At 49.0% G+C, this 6,849-nt stretch overlaps 1 long non-coding RNA gene across 1 annotated transcript; it reads right to left on the bottom strand.

Annotated features, from left to right (window-relative positions):
* Positions 1 to 344: 344 nt before the first annotated feature.
* On the bottom strand, positions 345 to 6,558 carry LOC123330772. Its single transcript, XR_006546896.2, has 2 exons — positions 6,021 to 6,558; positions 345 to 381 (listed from the first exon to the last, which is right to left on the bottom strand). It is a non-coding gene; the product is annotated as an uncharacterized LOC123330772 (long non-coding RNA).
* Between the last annotated feature and the right edge of the window lie 291 nt (positions 6,559 to 6,849).

Genomic DNA, 6,849 nt, shown 5'->3' with positions numbered 1-6,849 from the left:
TCCTCCACCTGGGCCTGCCCTATGCAAATTGGGCTTAGCCAGGAGTGCTGTTTGTTCTGCCTGAAGTTTTCACTCTGGTCCTTGGACCGACCTTCCTTGTCTTTTAACCACTGCCATTTTGGACTCCTTTTCCCTATTCTACCTACCTAACATTCCCCCCTCAAGAGATGGGAGGCCCAATTCTTTGGGAATAGGGGCGTCGAGGTCTTTCTGGCTACTTCCTGCTGAACTGGGGCGGCGAGGGGTATTGGGCCTCCCCCTCTTGCTAGTCTCAATCCTGAGTCCTTATAGCGGTGTCCAAGGGTGTGTGTGATATTTTCCGTGGTCAGCTGTAGTTTTATATCTTTGTTGAACTGGCACTGCATGTTGTAGCTGGTTGACCTGGGCAGAGACAAAACAGGTTAGACAATTGACAGTACATGGAATAATCATAGGCATCATCAATATAGCATAACGAGGACTAGTAGGGACATTGGTCAATTTTAAATTCATATCTCCAGGATAGCTCAAGTCCCTCCTTGTTCAGAGATCAGAAGATCTATCTCCTGTCTGTCTTGGAGTACATTCTCTGTCAAGCTGTGTTGGCTCCTTAGAGTTATCCTGAGAAATCTTATCCCCAGAAACCAGATTTTGGGGGTCTTCATTAGAATGGCACTCATTGGTAGTTCTGAATAGGTATCTGAGATCTCCCAGGGCTCACAGGTGTATCAAGTGTCCTCTTCTGTTTTCTTCTACAGCTTGACTCGTGAGTAGTGAATCCAGGAGTCATGTCCTGGTGCCTTGACTGCTGTGGGGGTAGAAAGTATTACAGGGTAGGGGCCTTCCATGTGGGCTGGAGTTGAGCCTTTGGGGACCCATCTTTCCAGACTTTAATTAGGACTTGAGTTCCTGGAGCATATACTGGTGACTCTTTAGAATCTTTTGGGTCCTGGTTCATACCCCACAAGCATATATCCTGTTGGAATTGCCCAATGGCCATGGTATAAGACTGGAGGGTCTGAACCTCTGGATCTAGGAAGAGGTCATTGACATAAACAAAAGGTCTCCCATATAGCATCTCATAAGGACTAAGACCAACCTGTTCCTTAGGGGCAATGCGGGTGCGGAGGAGAGCTATTGGTAAAGCCTCCTTCCATCCCAGGGAGGTCTCCTGGGTTATCTTTTTTATCGCTGATTTTAAGAATTGATTGGCTTTATACTTTTCCTGAAGATTGAGGCCTCCAGGCACAATGGAGATAATAAGTAATGCCCAATGCTTTTGAGACTCCTCGGGTGACCTTAGAAGTAAATGATGTCCCATTGTCACTTTGTAATGACCTGGGCAGCCTCAGCCTTCTCGGTCCGGGTGGGAAAGCCTTCAATCCATCCTGTGAATGTATCTATCATAACTAATAGGTATTTATATCCTTGAGAAACTGGCATCTGGGTGAAGTTCATCTTCAAGTCCTCTCCTGGGTAGGCCCCACGTCGTTGGATGGGCTGGGACAGCTGGGGTCTTCGAGCTCCTTGAGGGTTGTTTAATTGGCAAGTGGGACAAGAGGAGACCACCTGTCTTATAGTTGTTTGGAGGCCTGTTCCTCTGAAGGACCTTTCTAGTAATCTTTGGAGGACCTTTTCTCCTAAATGAGTAGTGGCATGTAAGGAGTTAACCAACTTCCATTGGAGGTTTCCAGGCAGAAAAAGGAGTCCCTCCTTTTGGAACCACCCCATATGATCTTCTTGAAAGCCCTCGCTCTTAGCTCTAAGAGTCTCACCTTCGGTATATGAAGGCGTTTCTGGCAAATTAGTCTGTGGAACTAAGGTGGCAATCCCTATTAGGTCATGGTTCTGTAATGCTGCTCTCCTAGCTGCCTGATCAGCTGCTTGGTTCCCTTGTGCCACTTCTGTGTTCCCTTTTTGGTGTCCTTTACAGTGGGAGACTGAAACCTCAGTGGGCAGGTGGACTGCCTCCAAGAGTTGAAGAATCTGATCACCATATTTGATTGGGGACCCTCGGGTGGTCAAGTGGCCCCCTTCTTTCCAAACAGCCGCATGTGCATGTAGCACCAGAAAGGCATACTTGGAGTCAGTGTAAATGGCTATTCTTTTTCCTTTTCCCAGCTCTAAAGCTCGAGTCAGGGCTATGAGCTCAGCTAATTGGGCTGAAGTACCTGGTGGCAGAGGCTTAGCCTCTATGGTCTCAAAATTGGAGACTACTGCATACCCGGCTCTTCTTTTTCCATCCAAGACAAAGCTGCTTCCATCAGAGTACCAGATTTCCTCAGGATTGGTCAGAGGATCTTCTGACAATCCCTCTCGGGGTTTTGTCCAGTGTTCAAAGGTTTCTAGACAAGAGTGAAATGGGAGAGAGCCCTCGGGGGTAGGTAGGAGGGTGGCTGGGTTAAGAACCTCACAAGGGGATATAGTGAGGCCTGGATTTTCCATCAGCATTACTTGATATTTGAGGATTCTTTGATCAGACATCCATAAATGGCCTCTCCCATTTAGGAGTTGTTTTACTTGGTGGCTGGTAAAAATAGTTAGTTTGCCCCCAAAGGAGAGTTTTAAAGCATCTTCTATCATGACTGCAAGAGCTGCAAGATTTCAAAGGCAGGGGGGCCAACCTTGGGTAGTAGGATCGAGCCTCTTGGATAAGTGAGCTACAGGCTGGGGCTCAGATCCCAACCTTTGAGTTAACACTCCCAAGGCTGTTCCCTCTCTTTCATGGACATAAAGTTGGAATGCTTTTTCTGGGTCTGGCAACCTCAAGGCAGGTGCCTGAGTTAAGGCCTGTTTTAGTGTAGCCTCTGCCTCCTTTTGAGGAGTTCCCCACATCAGTGGGATTGATGTGGGGTCATCTTGTCCCTTTAAGCTTTCATATAAAGGCTGGGCAATTAGACCATAATTGGGTATCCAGATTCTACAATAACCAGTTAACCCCAGGAAAGCTTGCAATTGTTTTCGAGTTGTGGGGGAGGGAAACTGGAGGATTCCTTGTACCCGATCAGAGGACAGCCTCCTGGACCCGTGTGTAATCTGAACTCCCAGGTAAGTGACCTTTGTCTCGACCATCTGTGCCTTAGCATGGGAGACTTTATATCCCCTTTCTGCCAAGAAGTTTAGAACCTGAATTGCATGTTGTTGGGCGCTTTTCTCATCTGGAGAGCAGATTAGTAGGTCATCTACGTATTGTAATATTTTCCCATTAGGTCCCAGGTCCAGATCTAGGACATCCCGGCTAAGGGCCTGTCCAAACAGGTGGGGGCTATCTCTGAACCCCTGAGGTAATACTGTCCAAGTCATCTGTTGGTGTTTTTCTCCTGGGGCCTCCCACTCAAAGGCAAAAAGGTATTGGGATTCTTTAGCCAGTGTTATGCAAAAAAATGCATCTTTGAGATCCAAGACTGTAAACCACTTGGCACTGGGTGGGATTTCTCCCAAGATTACATAGGGATTGGGTACTGTGGGATGGAGAGGGACTACAGCTTCATTTATAATTCAGAGATCTTGAACCATTCGCCAGGTTCCGTCTTTTTTCTTTACTGAAAGGATTGGGGTGTTACATGGCGAACTGGTAGGGACCAGTAGCCCACAAGCAAGGAATTTATTTCTTAAAGGCTGTAGTCCCTCCCGAGCCTCTCTTTTGAGAGGATATTGTTTCCAGTTAGGAAACCAAGTGGGATCTCGGAGGACAATGATGACCGGTTCAGCTTGGTGGGCTCGTCTAGGAATCCCCTGGTCCCACACCTGGGGGTTAATTTTGTCTTCCCATAGTTTTTGATCCCTCTCTGTTGAAGGTGTAATGGGTTCTTCAGTAGTAACCAGGAGCTGTAGAGCTCTAGGGGCTGAAAAACTTCCCATCACAAGGGTGGTCCCCAGTTTAGTCAGTATATCTCTTCCCAATAAGGGGGTAGGACACTCAGGGGCCACCAGAAACTGGTGGGAAAATATTTCCCCATCCCAGCAACAAAGAAATGCTCGGGTGAATCTTTTAGTAGTTGCTTTTCCTGTAGCACCCAAAATGGTACAGGTTTGGGAGGAGAAGGCTTCGGAGTAGGAGATCAAGACAGAGTAGGTAGCCCCTGTGTCAACCAAGAAATTCTTGGACCTACCTGCCACACCAGCTGCACCCTTGGCTCCAGCCCCGTGATGGTTATCTGTGACAGGCGGGCTGGCTGGAGCGGGCTGCTTCAGTCCTCTTGAACCATCGTGAGGGCAGGCTTGGCGCTTCACCTTGAGGCTCTTGGGTCCCAAGGGCAGAGTGCCGCCCAATGTCCCAGTTGATGGTATTTGTGGCAAGCCATTCTAGGAGACTCGTTCTAGGAGACTTGTCACGGTTTGGACACTCTTTGGCCCAATGCCCCACCTGTCTACAGATCAGGCATGCCTTGTCCCTCAAGGACTTGGGGTTTGCCATAGGGCTTCTCTGGAGGGCGGCCAGCATCTGGGCATGCCTTGTCTCTTTCTTTCTCTCCTTCTCCTGTTCTGTTATAAAAGGTATTGGTGGCTGTCTGGACCATCTCATCTAAAGAGGCAGCAGGGTCCTGCTGTTGTAGCTGCTGTAACTTAATTCTGATATCTGATGCACACTGGGACAGGAATTTGTCCTTTAAAATCACGCGTCCCTCGTAAGAGTCTAAGTCCAGGTTGGTAAACTTTTGGAGTGCCTCTTTTAGCCTCTCCAGAAAGGCAATGGGGTTCTCATTGGGCTCCTGAGTTATTGCTGAGACTGGGCACAGTCCCACAAGTAATAGGCTTCTTTATGTTTCCATGGGTGGACTTCCTTAGGGGTGAGTCTTTCTAAAGCTTATCCTACCCAGAACTGTTACAACCTGAGAGCCAGGCGTCCCCGGGTCAGGGTGCAGATCCCCAGGCAGACTGAGGCGTGACAGCCTCCTAGAGATCGAATCCCCAGGCAGGTCGAGGCGTGACGGCCTCCCGAGGATTGGGTCCCTGGGCAGGTCGAGGCGTGACGACCTCCTGGGACCCCTGGGACTAGAGGATCCCCGAACAGGTTGAGGCGTGACAACCATTTGAAGACCGATCCCTAGGCAGGTCAAGGCGTGATGACCTACTGGGACCCCCCCCCGGACTGGAGTTTGAGCGTCCCCAAGATCTCCAGTGTGACCAGTATTGGGTAGGATTAGGGGGTTGGATATTATAGAGTTATTTCCCTCCCAAGGCCAACTATTTTCTGGTTGTTTCTCCAGAATGTAGAGGCAGCCTTGTGGGTCTGGATGGGGCTCAGGAAAAGAGCATGAAACAGGAGGGAAGTGGGCAGAGCACAACTTTTGAAAGAATTACATAGCCCAAGGGTATAATGTAAACCAATTAAAATCAATTGGGTCCAAGACGACAAGTCAACTTCAAGTAAACCTTAATCCCCAATCTATAAACCAACAGACACACCCAGAGGTGGCAAGACAGCTCCAAGGCACAAGGTCAGAAGAGGGAGGAGTGGGTGTTTCCCCAATGTCTGGGATGATCCTCACTCATTAGCATATGAATTCCATCCCCTCACAAAACCTAGCCAGGCCTAATTCTATGGCTGCAGCCCTTGCCCTCGGCAATGGTTCACACCCTGAAGGGTAGCTTCTCTCTGGATCCTAACAAATCTACCTCTTATCGCTTTGTCTGTCAATGAATTTTTGCAATGAGGCATCAGAGCCTGAGTTTCATTAGTTTTGGCCGGGCTTGAGTCTTGGGAGAGAGCTGAAGGACAGGAAGAAAAAGCAGTGGGAAAAACATGCCAAGGAATCCCCTTCATAGCCCGCCGGAAAATTTGCTAAATATCTGACCGGTGCTCACAGTTTCATTGGTCTAATCTTTGGCATAGAAGAGAAAGGACAGAAGAACCCCCACCGGCTTGTGTAACAGATACTGGGGCTCAGCAGATAGCGCCTTTGGGACATACTGAGGAGTAGCCTCTCCAGAGTCCCTCAATTGTGCCCCCTGCCGCCCGCCTGTTCGTGGGAGGTTGAGGAAACAAGAAACGAGAGATTGATAAGGTCCCTCCAGGCATAGGAGCGAGGACCTCTTACCTTAACCGGAGGTCTTCTGGAATCTGAGACTAGGCCGCGTGAGCTTTCTGCTGAGTTCGTTTTTCGCTGTCCTGGTTTCCAGCATGATGGGCCTTCCCCTGAGCTGGGTTTCTTCGCCTTCTGCTTCTAGCGCGGGAGCTTTGCTGAATTGGGCTCCTGCTGTGCTTGGCCTCTTCCACGCGGAGGTTGTTTCAGCCAAGTTTGATCCGAGTTACGGCACCATAGATGTCACGCGAGTGTATGTTCCTCGGTTCTTTGTCTCGTCACAACAAAGATTTGGAACAATGGACATTAAAGCCCTCGGCGCGTCACTCCTCTTGGGTCTTGTACAAACCGTGTTACAGCTCTTAGGCAAATCAGTGTTACAGCTCCATTTTATTTAGAAGATAGCAGGAGAGAGAGAGAGTGCGAGAGCGCGCACGCATGCACACGGGAGAGAGAGTCCCAGAGAAAGCACTTTGGCTCCTCCTTTTATATGTTTTTTCCTCCACCTGGGCCTGCCCTATGCAAATTGGGCTTAGCCAGAAGTGCTGTTTGTTCTGCCTGAAGTTTTCACTCTGGTCCTTGGACCTTCCTTTGACCTTCCTTGTATTTTAGCCACTGCCATTTTGGACTCCTTTTCCCTATTCTACCTACCTAACAGATGTATCAATAAAAAATTATCCAAAGGACTTCCCTGGTGGTCCAATGGGTCAAGACTCTGAGCTCTCACTGCTGAGGCCCAAGTTCAATCCCTGCTTGGGGAACTAGGATCCCACAAGCCATTGTTGTTCAGTCGCTCAGTTGTGTCCGACTCTTTGTGACGCCATGGACTGCAGCATGCCAGGCT

The sequence above is a fragment of the Bubalus bubalis genome, chromosome 20, assembly GCF_019923935.1.
Source record: "Bubalus bubalis isolate 160015118507 breed Murrah chromosome 20, NDDB_SH_1, whole genome shotgun sequence".
Taxonomy (NCBI): Eukaryota; Metazoa; Chordata; class Mammalia; order Artiodactyla; family Bovidae; genus Bubalus; species Bubalus bubalis.
This window is presented reverse-complemented; position numbering and strand designations above follow the sequence as displayed.